We start from the raw sequence: 12,377 nt of genomic DNA, 5'->3' as shown, positions 1-12,377 counted from the left end.
CCAGTCCAAGCCCCGAGCAGCCAGTTTCTTGAGGAGAATGTTGTGGGGAACTGTGTCAAAAGCCTTACTGAGGTCAAGGTAAACCACATCCACAGCCTTTCCCTCATCCACCAAGCACGTCACTTGGTCATAGAAGGAGATCAGGTTCGTCAAGCAGGACCTGCCTTTCATAAACGCATGCTGACTGGGCCTGATCGCCTGCTTGCCCTGCAAGTGCCGCGTGATGACCCTCAAGATAATCTGCTCCATGAGCTTTCCTGGCACTGAGGTCAAACTGACAGGCCTATAGTTCCCCGGGTCTGCCCTCCGGCCCTTCTTGTAGATGGGCGTCACATTGGCTAGCCGCCAGTCGACTGGGACCTCCCCCGATAGCCAGGACTGCCGATAAATGATGGAAAGCGGCTCGGCCAGCTCCTCCGCCAGTTCTTTCAGTACCCTCGGGTGGATCCCATCCGGCCCCATCGACTTGCGCACATCCAAGCTCCGTAGCAGGTCGCCAACCATTTCCTCATGGATAGCGAAGGCCACATCCTGCTCCCCATCCCCTTCCACCAGCTCAAGGCACTGGGTATCCAGAGAACAACCGGTATTGCCGCTAAAGACTGAGGCAAAGGCGGCATTAAGCACCTCAGCCTTTTCCTCATCCTTAGTAACTAGGTTTCCCCTCGCATCCAGTAAAGGATGGAGATTCTCCTTAGTCCTCCATTTCGCGTTGATATATTTGTAAAAGGATTTTTTGTTGTCTTTAATGGCAGTAGCCAGGTTGAGCTCCAGATGAGCTTTGGCCTTTCTAATTTTCTCCCTGCACAGCCTCGCTACATCCTTGTAGTCCTTCTCAGTGGCCCGCCCTTTTTTCCAAAGATTATAAACCCTCTTTTTTCTGCTAAGCACAAGCCGCAACTCTCTGTTGAGCCAGGCCGGTCTTCTTCCACGCCGGCTCGTCTTTGGACACGTGGGGACGGACCGCTCCTGTGCCATCACGATTTCCTTCTTGAGGAGCACCCAGCCTTCCTGGACTCCTCTGCCCTTCAGAACCGCCTCCCAAGGGACTCGGCCAACCAGCGTCCTGAGCAGCTCAAAGTCAGCCCTCTGGAAGTCCAATACAGCAGTTTTACTGGTCCCCTTCCTGGCCTTGCCAAGAATAGAGAACTCTACCATTTCGTGGTCACTCTGCCCAAGACAGCTTCCGACCACCACATCTCCCACCAGTCCTTCTCTGTTTGTGAAGAGAAGGTCTAGCGGGGCACCACCCCTGGTAGGTTCACTGACCAGCTGCGTCAGGAAGCTATCTCCCACGCTCTCCAGAAACCTCCTAGACTGCTTTCTCTGTGCCGTGTTGTGTTTCCAGGATATGTCCGGGAAGTTGAAGTCCCCCACGAGGACAAGCGCCGACGATTTTGCAACTTCTGTCAGTTGCCTATAAAACTCCTCATCCGTCTCCTCATCCTGGTTCGGCGGTCTATATCAGACCCCGACCAGGAAGCTAGCCTTGCCGGCCTTCCCGCGGATCCTAACCCACAGGGATTCAACCTTATCCTTCCCAGCCTGGAGTTCCACAACATCAACATCAAAAGATTCTCTAATGTAGAGAGCCAAATATAAATAAGTGGTTTTGAATTAAGTTACTTCCTGAAAGGATTATTTATCTTTTGGTTAAGACCTTGTTATTGTTCAGTTTTTATCCTTGTATGAACACATACAGTATCAGTAGTTCCTTCTGATAATTTCGTGATCACCATGTGATATGCATCAATGTAAAACTTGTGAAGGTATTTGTCAGCAAACCAAAACCTCTTCATACAAAACAGCAGAAAAGAAAGATGTCATCAGAGATGTCTTGATTTCTTTGAAGTTTTCTTTGTTACGTCTATGGATGGGTAAAAAGATGTGTGTAGCTTACATTCATATATATATATATATACTTACACACACACACCACTATCTAAAATTATGTGTGTGTGTGTATATAGGCATTGTGCTTTGTCTGTTGCTTGGGGTCTTTTATTCATTTGTTTAGCTCAGGCTTGATTTATGAATTGGTTAGGCTATATTAGGACTACTTCTGTAAGAGGGTTACCCCCCCAAAATGATCCATAGTACTTCTTGTGTCCATGTTCCTACAGTGCATGAAGATGCTAGTTATGGATCAAGTCTCAATGTGTCTTGTGTGATACAAAAACAAGCAAAAATATTAACGTCCTAGAGAGTTTACAAATCAAGAAGTCAGAAGAGCATAGAAAATGCTCAAAATTAGAAGTAGATCATTATGATAAGAAATATTTATAAACAGACAAGAAGTGATATGCATCTGGATGTGAGGATTTAGCAGTTATTGCTAAAACAATAACCAGATTCATATTCCTGAGTGATTTTTAAAGAAAAGAAAAGCTGATGAGGACTGTGAAGAACATCAGAGGTTTGGATTTACTTTAAAATTAGGAGGAGGAAATTTATAGAAGCTGGGAGAAGATACCTGAATCTTAATATGTTTATTCATATGGGTGCTCCTAAGTGATGAGGTTGCTTGTAAACCAGAAGGAAGAAGAGTCACTCTTGAATGTAATTTTGATTAGTTATGTTCTTAATTTAATCATAAAATACAAATATTCCCACAGCTTTGAGCATTTCATTCATGTTCAGAGAGCCTGTAGTGGAATAGAATAGCACTTTAGTTTTAACAATATTAAATTATATACCATGCTAGAAGTATCATATGCCAGTATTTATTTCTAGGTTCATTTTCATTAATCTCTTTTACATTTTCTAGGTCACCAGTTCTGATATTTTTAGATACGCAAGCTATGTTTTGATAAAAGGGCCATTCTGCATCCAGTCATACTGAAATACGTTTCAGGTTGTCCATCTCTTATTTCTTTCATAAGAAAGAATGAGATTTAAAAAGAAAGAAGACCAAGTTGGGAAATATATTTTTCACCTGAAATGTAATTTTCTACCTTTTGGATGTAGTGCAATATTTATCTCACAAGCTTTTTTTTGAGATCTCTTATATATTTAATTTAAAAACAACAACAAAGTTCTTCTACCATATGTTGGTGGCACTTAGAATTTCAATGAGTTAATACTAGTTAAGTATTGTTTTCCATATCAATATATTTTATTTGAAATATGAGTACACACACAAAGAACAAAATAGGACAAATGTTATTATGCAAAACAGAATTAAAAATAGTTCATTTTTGTTTGCTCCAACACAAACAGGGATATAGTTTTCTGGTTAAGATCAAATACGGCAAGTGGGATACAGTTTTAAAAAGAAGATACCATGAATTGGAACAGTCTCTTTTAAACACAGAAAATGCATCCTAATGCTATAGGGCTTGTTTCTTGTTTAATGCTTTCACTAAACTTGGCCTTAAAGGGAATGACTGAAATTTCAAACTACCTAATTCCAATTCAGCAAGGCTAGTAGCCAGATAAAAGCATGGGATGAAGACTTCATTATTTGGAAATACAGATAGGCTTTGCTTTGACACCTTCTAAACAGGACCTTTTTTTTTAAGAACATATAACTTAAAAGAGAACTAGGTTTCAAAAAGTAACAAGTAGTGTGGGCTGTTTTAATCCAGCCTTCATTTCAGAGTTAATGGAATATTATTGCATCATCTGCCAAATATTTTTTTCTTGGTAGCTTGCCAGTGAAGAGAAATCTTGTTTTACTTCACATGAGGAAGAAAACTGGTCACTGGACAGAAGAATAACTACTTGGCTCTGGGCTGCATTGCCATAATAATCAGACAAGGTTAGCTGGAAAAATAGGCAATAGCGTATGTTCTTGCATAGATAATTTGTTGAAAAATTCTTAAAATGCCTCCCAGGTTTGGGATTTCATATTCAGTCCACTTTAAGCATGCTTCTGTGAAGGCTTGAGTCCAATCTGAATAGTGCGCTTCTAGATATTTTCAAAGCTGTTGAAGTTATGAGAAACTTTGCATTTACTTCATTATGACTGGAATGTATTAATTTCATTGAAAATATTAGAGAAATCCTATGAAAACTTGCATTTTAAATAAATATCAACAGATGGATTTAATATCAGGTTAGTAACAAAACAAATTAATTCCTGCTTGCTTGACTGTGCAAATTGGCTCAGCATTCAGTTGGAAAGTGAGTCCTTCCAGTCAGTAGTCTAAATTTTCTTTAGATGACCTTGAGAAGAACATCCAAGTGATACCTTGCTTTTACTCTGGATGCTCATTTTTGCTGCTCCAGTGCAGACAGGTTGCCTACAATTCAAAGAGCCAGACTGTTTTCTTTTTCCAAAAAATGCTGTATAGGATACTTCATACAGTGTTTAGTACTATTTTACTGCAGATCCACACCGATGGTGTTTCCAAGGATTATAACATATTCCATGTTGGACCTACTGTTTGTTAGGCGCTCAGAATATGAAAACTAATTTTGAATTGGATCCCAAAAGGTAATTACTTTTATAATTGGCATGTTGCATTTCTGTGCTTGCATTTGAATGAATTGCAAGAGCTAAGTCTCAGTCCAGGAGCTAAATAAAAATGGTGCTCATTTGTCAGCTGCACCAATTCAGTGTGGGATGTGAACATCCCTGAGGCACACTTCTGTGGTCTGTTACTGCTTATTATCTCCTGAATAGCTTCTGCGTTGTCTATATCTGCACTTATATCTGCAAATCCTTACAGGCTACAGTTACCCTGTCTAATTATAAGGATCTCAGCCCCTTCATTAGTTAATGGTTGCGATGAGGATTTCTGCTGCAGCTGGTAGGTGCTGGGCACCAACCCTTGTTACATCTCAGTGGGGCTTGTGTGCTTTGGTTTTTCTGGCCTCCCTGGAAGTCCAGCCTCTGGTGCCTCAAATACCAGAGGAGGAGCTGCAGCCAGCACCAGCAGAAGCAGCGGTGGCGCCTGTTGTTCATCACCACTACCTGAGGGGATGGGTTTGGATGAAAGAAGGCATTGTTATTGCACATGTAATTACACTCTAAGCTGTTACTCAAGTTAGCCTGGTTTGTCAAGCACCAGTTGCATAAGCAGTAATTTTGGTGGTATGGGAGGAAGGGCGAAGGGTTGTACATTGGACTGTAACATCGCTTATTCAGTGCTCTGCTTAGGTCACTCTGTCTAAACAGTGTCCAGGTCTGTGTCCTCTGGCTCCATCTAAGTGTCAAAGTAGTAATCTGTGACCAGTTGCATCCTCAATAAGAACTATTATATCCCCCATATTTATCCCATATCTTAGCAATTCTCATTCTGGGAGGACTTTTTTCTCTCTGGGGTTGGCAGCTTCATCCTTGGCTTTGAGAGCTCCCTGACAAAATACCCTTTCTGCCTGGTGGTGCCTGCACTCCCTGTGGCCCTGCCACCCTCTGGTGGGCTAGTAGCAGTGGTTTAAGCTTTAGCTTTGGTTACTACAGTACAGCGTGTTAGACTGTCAATTTTACTAAAGCTTTTTATTGTATTAAAAAATTTAAACATGGAGAACCCGAGCTGCCGTTTATGGACGAGCCTTTTAGAGTTTATTGAATTTAAGTAATAAAGGATTCATAGCTTAATAAATTTCCATTTGCCTTACACTTTATGATATGACATAAAGACAAGCTTGGAAGATGTACTGAACTCCTTGAATCAATGGGGATTAAATGTAACAGAGTGATTCATTGATTCTGAATGTCAGTTTCCTACCACCTGATAAACTTTAATTTGCTTTTCTGTTGTTTTGTGTGCAAATGATCGATATTTAGACCATCATTGTAACTGTGTTGTTTAAAGAATACATATATTCGTAAGGGATTTAAACATTTTTGTGTAATTTTTGTCACATTGGTCATAAATATTAACTATTTGATTTAGTGTATCTATTTGGTGGCTGAAGTAAGTGGCTTAACTATGCATAGCGATTTCTAAATGTACCCAAAGAACTGTCCCCTCTGGGACACTGCTGCAGAAAAGGAGAAATAAACAGGGAAGAGGGGCTCAAAAGATCAATACTTTGTTCCCAGCAAGCCAATATCAAAGCATCCTTCATGTTCTGGGGACTCGTAAAATATTGTGCTAGGGTTTGAGAGGCAGTCGTAAAGCGTTTGTTTAGACTGACTCATTCTGGGCTTCCCATCCATTACAGTGGTCCCCCACAACTGAAAGCACAAATGTTGGCTTGGATGTCACAACTGGTCGCTGTTTATTTTGGCAGTGTCTGTACCTTTGGTATACCGCAGATTAGCAACCTTGTACATATAAGGACGACACCAGAGTTTTATTTCAAAGGTTAGCTGCAGTGCTATTCATTGAGGAATCAATAGCTTCTTCAAAGCAAAATGTGAAAATAGAAACGGAGAATAGGTCTCTCTAGCATTATGAAACAGTTCCTGGAGAGGAAACTCTGAAGCCAAACGCGAGTGTTTGTTCCATTACCACAAATAGCCATCTTTCTTGTAAGAAGTATTTTTCAACTCATTTGTATTTCAATTAAAAGCGGCTGTCTATTTTGTCTGGTTGGATGATATGGCTGTCTACCAATTTTGTTTTTTAAAGACAACTGGAAAGCTATCTTTCTGGCTTGTCAGGTTTTATCATTTTCACTTTTTTCAAACAAGCTAGTACATACTTCCATATTTCTTTGCAATTTTTTTTTATTAAAGCAAGGTATTTTAGCAAATACTTAGCACATGTGACATTCTTCAGACATCTTCAGAAGAAGGCTTTTAAAACTGCTTAGTTGGAAAAATCTAGTGGATAGTATTACAAAAGGAGAATGTTAATATGAGAATGAGATTAAAAAGAAAGTTCTCTGAAGTTAAACAGAAATAGCCTTTCTTACGTATCTTATTTTATTTAAATTTAATTTATTTAATAGTAATTACGTTTAAAATCAATTACAATGGAAATAGCCAAATAAGACAATGGCTACTGTTGTTTCTAGATGTTTTGATTCTAAATAAGTGTCAATAATAAAATAAAAAAGTATCCTATAGACAGAGTTAGAATTTATTATAAAGAAACAAACTCTTCATGACCTTGCTGTTTCAGCACTCATTTGTACATTGTCGACACTAAAGCACTAATAGGTACTAGTTTACAGGTTTCAAGAAAATTAAAGTTTTTTATCAAAAATTGTTAATTTGTTAAAAAGGTTAATATTTAAAGGTTAATAACTGTAAAGGAATGAAAAAATCTCATCTGAAATTTTCAGATTTTCTTCCTCTTAAGTTTGGGGACTGTAAGGAGAGCTCTTCAATTTTAGACACCTTAACATAAGCATTTTAACTGTAGTTGCCTGGGAAAATGATTTTACATATTTAGTGTGTGAAAAAGTAATAGTTCTGAACACACTCTCTACTAGAGTTTATTTTTCTCAAGGAACCTGAAAATTGTTTTCTTGGTAGTGGAAGTCATAGGTATGTATTAAGAGGCAGAAAAGTGCTATCTAAAAAAATCTGTTTTGCTTTTAACTGTACTTAGTTTGTTTCACAGAATTTGCATTTTTATGTTGGCCATGATGAAACTTTGAAATGAGAAGCAAACTTCTGCCATACAGCTTGTGAACAGGATATTTAAATAGTATCTTTAATTGCATTTTACTTGAATGTTTACTATCCAGGCTATGCATTTACTGCAGCTCCTAGTATAGTCTTATTTCCACTCTACAGTTTCCAAAACACTTGCAGAAAGGGAGAATACAGTAAAAGATAGGACTTTGTTATTACTGTGTGATGTACTGAGGATGAGCTGTTTCCTGTCTGCAGTGGAAGTACACTTCCCAGTGCAAAGGGAAGGATGGCACAGAGGGATTTGAGCATGATTCTCCACTCTAGTGTAATTTAACTGGAAGAAGATATGAGTTTACGTGATTGTTACACAGTTGATGAGGAAGTGTATTCTTATTCTTGGTTATCACAAAACATCAGCTACAAGTGCATACTTTTTAATGTTATCCAAAGAAAGATAAGCATGGCCTTCGGTTAAGTCCTCATGATAAAATAATGGAAGCATAAGCGACATCCGTATCAGTAAATTAAACATGCTTGGGGGGGTTTATTGGAATAACTTGCAGCTATTTTGGAGTTTGTTAGCCTCCAGAAGGGGGTCACTGTGTGCAAAGTGCCTGTTAAAAATGGCCTGTGGAGGGTATGCTTCTCACACTGGAAATTGTGCCTGGTGGTTTCCTGGGGGTTTGTGGATGTGCCAAAACATCTGAGGGACCGTTACAGCAGTTTCTTAGTACTGCTTGATGGCACAATTTAATACTGTGTAATAGAAACTATTAATAGAAAGTAATAGAAAGTAATAGTTCAGTTGTGTGCCAGTACCTGGCTGTATTCCTGGACACCTTCATTTACCAGTTCAGTAGCTGTCCTGGCCATTGAAACGGTGTGCATTTTAAGCTTTCCTAAAGCTGTGTGGGGTTTTGTTTAGTTTTCTTTTTTAGAGAGGTATCGACAAACTGGAAGAGTTCCAGCTGAAAGGCACCAAGGAAAGGGTCTGGAGTGTGTGACATACAAGGAGAAGGAGATAATGGAGTTTGTTTAGCCTGGGAGAAGAAGGCTCGGGGGTACTCAACTGCAACCTTCTCCTAGGCATGGGGAGGTTTTAGAGAAGGGAATTGGCAAAGGTCACAACCTGTAACAATGGAAATCCTAACTGGACAATAATTTTTCACTGTCAAACCCTACAACAGGTGCCCAGCAAGGTGGTTGTATCCCCACCTCCAGGGACGAGCTGGATGTGGCCCCCGGCACCCTCATCAGCATGTAGTGCTTCCTCTGCTGGCTGGAAGAGGTGGGGCTCAATGACATCCAGGTGTCACTTCCAATTTATTTTTTTCAGTGGTTGTTCAGACCACCACTACACAACCTTTTGTGTCATGGTAAACTTTGTAATGACTGGAAACCATTACTTGGCATGGTACTGGTGAGTTGTAAAGAGGGGGATAACTGTTCATATTAAAAAGCATCACTTTGTGCGATACATAACCTGCCTGGAACTCACTGAACTCATGTTTAATAAAGCCTCTTAAGTAAGCAATGTAGCCATGCAGTTTGAATAATCTGTAAAAGTAGGTAGTGTTATATATACTCTCCATGCTGGACTGAAGACCCATACGTGTGCACAAAGCTGGATCATTGTCCTTTAAACTGAAATCTTAAGTAAGGAGAAATACCTTGTGCAATCTTTTAGTTTTGGGTTACTAATTGTAGGTTTTGAGTAACATGATGGTACAACGAGAACCTTAGAATGAGGGAAAGATTGTTTCTATGGGTTTGACTACAATGCTTTATCAGCTACTCTTTCTGTTTCTGGCTACTGTTCTTTTAGTGGAAATAAAACATTCATAAGGTAATAGTAATTGCTCCTTTTTTTCTTCTTAATGAAATACACTTTATAATTTTATGGTACCTTGAATACCTTTTGTAATACTGAAAATTATTAAAGCCCAATTCAGATTTGTGTAAAATCCCATCATATGTAAAGCATACCATGTGTATTGCTTTAGCGGAGTGTCTGTAGTCAAGTATTTGCTCATTCAGTTCTTCAGTGTCAAACAAGCACAAGGGATTGCTTTTTAAAGTTGTTGTGAGCGGGTATGCTTTTAAACCCTGAACTTCAGTGTGTTCTGTTTTATCACAAATACTCTAGCTTTTAAGATTTTACTACCATAAATCATCATTTAGTTCTGAGCAGTAACAGTACTTCATACTGAGAGATGTGCAAGACTCCTTTCCAAAGAACATATGTTCCTAAAAAGCACAAATTTGTGTTGTCCAGATGCATACAGCAGGCATGTAACAGATGCTTTTAATCCAGATATCTTCTATCAGAAGTTCATTCCCATCCCAACTTACTTCCAATACTAAATCCTATTATGGTTTTCATAAAATGCTTTTAATACTAGTAGGATTTTTGCTTGATGTTAGCCTTTCTACATAGATAAATAACTATTGACTTTTCATTATAGTTAAAAGTCTTGAAGTAAGATGTAAATAACTAAGAGGAAATGACTCTAGATTCATTTCCTAAGGGTCTCCTTTGTACTGTGGATTTGCCTATACTGGGAAATAAGAAATGCAAATGATAGATTTCTCTTACCATTTTACAATTTGACTGTCATCACTAAAGACATATTTTGTTTTTCCCTACTCATACAATTTCCATAATCAGAGGAAGTTGTTCCAGAATCAGTAACTTTGTCAGCAGCAGCATCTGAAGATCATCGCTGGGAAGTACAGACATGTGAAATGGTGCAGTGAAATTTAAACAGCCATTAAGGAATCCCAGTTGGTGCTCATCTTGTCTTTTAGATTGTGTTTGGGAACATTTTTTAAATAAAGGAGTGGTACAGACATTTTGTCATTCTCCAGGGCTGTGGCTTATGCTTTGCATTGTAATATAAAACCTACATTAAATGTACCTTGGAAGTGCTATTTGTGTTTTGCCAGTGGAAAGTTCCATTTGAGCGAACTAGAAATAAATACGTAGTTGACATCTTACAGTATATTTCAGTTAAAAATGAACAACGTGTGCTCTGTACTGGAACAAATATACTTATACCTAATATCAGGGGCTATTTTACTTGCAGCAGTGTAATGGGAAGGAAGAGAGGCTCTAATCAACAAAAGTCAAAAGTTCATTTTTGAAAAAGCACAGTTTCGAAGTGCAAGGCATGTTTGTGACTTGTATCTTTAGGACATGTGAAAAGTAACATCCCCACCCCTGCCAAAAGAAAAACCCACTTTCTTAAAGGGTCATAACCTTCTTAATGACCATGTCTAAGTACCAAGTCTGGAGATTGGGCACCAGCTGACCACTTTTTTTGATGTTGTTGTTAAGAGAAAAACAAAAGTAATAGAACAATTTTCTGAGGTTGATTAATTTTTATCTGCAGTCATGATACATGAGCTATGACTGAAGACAGTTGTGGGATGAGTGTCACTTGACAAACAAGAGATAACCCTCGGTCTTAGATAAGCAAAGGTGTTTTTTTGTTTTTCCTCCATTGTAGTGGTAGAAATAGGCCTAGAGATTTTTCTGTTTACTCAACGCATTACGCCATCTCAAAGCTACTTTGAGTAGAGGGTTCCTCTTGCTTTTGGTCAAAACAAGACCTGCAGAATACTGAGAAGTAGATTTGTTGTCATGTTATCAAAAAAGCAAGGGTTTATTTTGCAGTGGAACTTGAAACCTCTTCATTTGAGCAAGTTCCTTACAAGTTTAGAGTTGAGCTTCGTGGCCTTTTTGAGAACTTCACTCAGACTTTTCCAGGCACTTTTCTATGAGTATGACTATTACATACTACTAGTCTACTCTAATATAATTCACTGATGTTAATGTGCATAAAAAGTTGTGCTAAAGCATTAAAATGTGTATTTTAGAAAAATGGTGTGTCTTTAAATCTCCTCCTGTACATGGTGGTGCTAGCTGCCGTCACAGCTGTTCCATCACTGTGCTCTGTCAAGTTTGTTCTCATTTTCCAACAAAATAGCCCGATTTTTTTGTAGGGGCCAGAAAGTATTAAACTTCGTCTGCGTCTCTTGCCCAGTTTATTTAGGCTGTAGGTGTGTAGAATCTCATTATAAAACTGCATTGGACTAAGGACTAGAATATGAGACAAAACTTTGATAATATCAAATTTTAATAATAAAATTAAATTTACAGTATCTCAATATAAATATTTTATCTGTGTCGTTGACTGAAGGTAGTTTTTAGTGTCAGGATATGAATACAGATGACATACCCAATTCTGTAAAAACTCTTATTAATCAGTAAGGCACATTCCAAATTAATTGAATTGTTAGATCGTGGGATATTAGCCTGCTCTACAAAGCAAACTTATCCTTGCAGATATGAGAAATGCAGAATACCCTTCACCAAGGATAATAAAATAGGATCAACAGTTTGAATCAGAAATAAGCTAACATAATCTGTTTATTTCTATTTGTAGGACTTCTATTAGTAAAAAGCACTATTGAATCATTTCTCTCCTGTTTTTTTTAAAGTTGCAGAAATGAAAATTAAACTGAGATGGTGTTTGATTTGGGATTGTAGGGTCTTTGGTTTCCTTGGGGGGGGGCATGCATGGTATAACAGGAAATCTGGGTAGAGAAAAGGCTGAATATCTGTAGGTGTGGAAGCATGTGTATCTATAGTGATTCTCTGAAACAGTTGAAATGGTTGTTGTTTTTGTAATATTTATGTTAAAGAAAAAATTAATCTCTGTTAGATCACAGAATCATAGAATAGCTGGAGGTGGAAGGGACCTGCAAGGATCATCAAGTTTAACTCCTGGAGATATTCAGCAGTCTGTAATTCCTAGATCTTCTAAGATTCATTTGAAAAGCTGCTTAGACTTTTTTTTTCCTAGCTTTATTATTACTATTGTATTTGTCATTT

General features: G+C 38.4%; 1 protein-coding gene across 9 annotated transcripts in view; it reads left to right on the top strand.

Moving 5' to 3' along the window:
- The window catches only part of EPHA6 (EPH receptor A6), a 517,785-nt gene that overhangs the window by 89,774 nt on the left and 415,634 nt on the right, over positions 1 to 12,377 (top strand). Inside the window, exon 1 of one of the 9 annotated variants that reach the window (XM_067001799.1) lies at positions 3,672 to 3,760. The exons of the other annotated variants lie outside the window; for them this stretch is intronic. The gene's annotated coding sequence lies outside the window, so the exon portion shown is untranslated. Of the gene's footprint in view, positions 1 to 3,671; positions 3,761 to 12,377 lie in introns of those variants that run through there. 9 annotated transcript variants of the gene reach the window in all.

This window comes from Anser cygnoides, chromosome 1 (genome assembly GCF_040182565.1).
Source record: "Anser cygnoides isolate HZ-2024a breed goose chromosome 1, Taihu_goose_T2T_genome, whole genome shotgun sequence".
Taxonomy (NCBI): Eukaryota; Metazoa; Chordata; class Aves; order Anseriformes; family Anatidae; genus Anser; species Anser cygnoides.
This window is presented reverse-complemented; position numbering and strand designations above follow the sequence as displayed.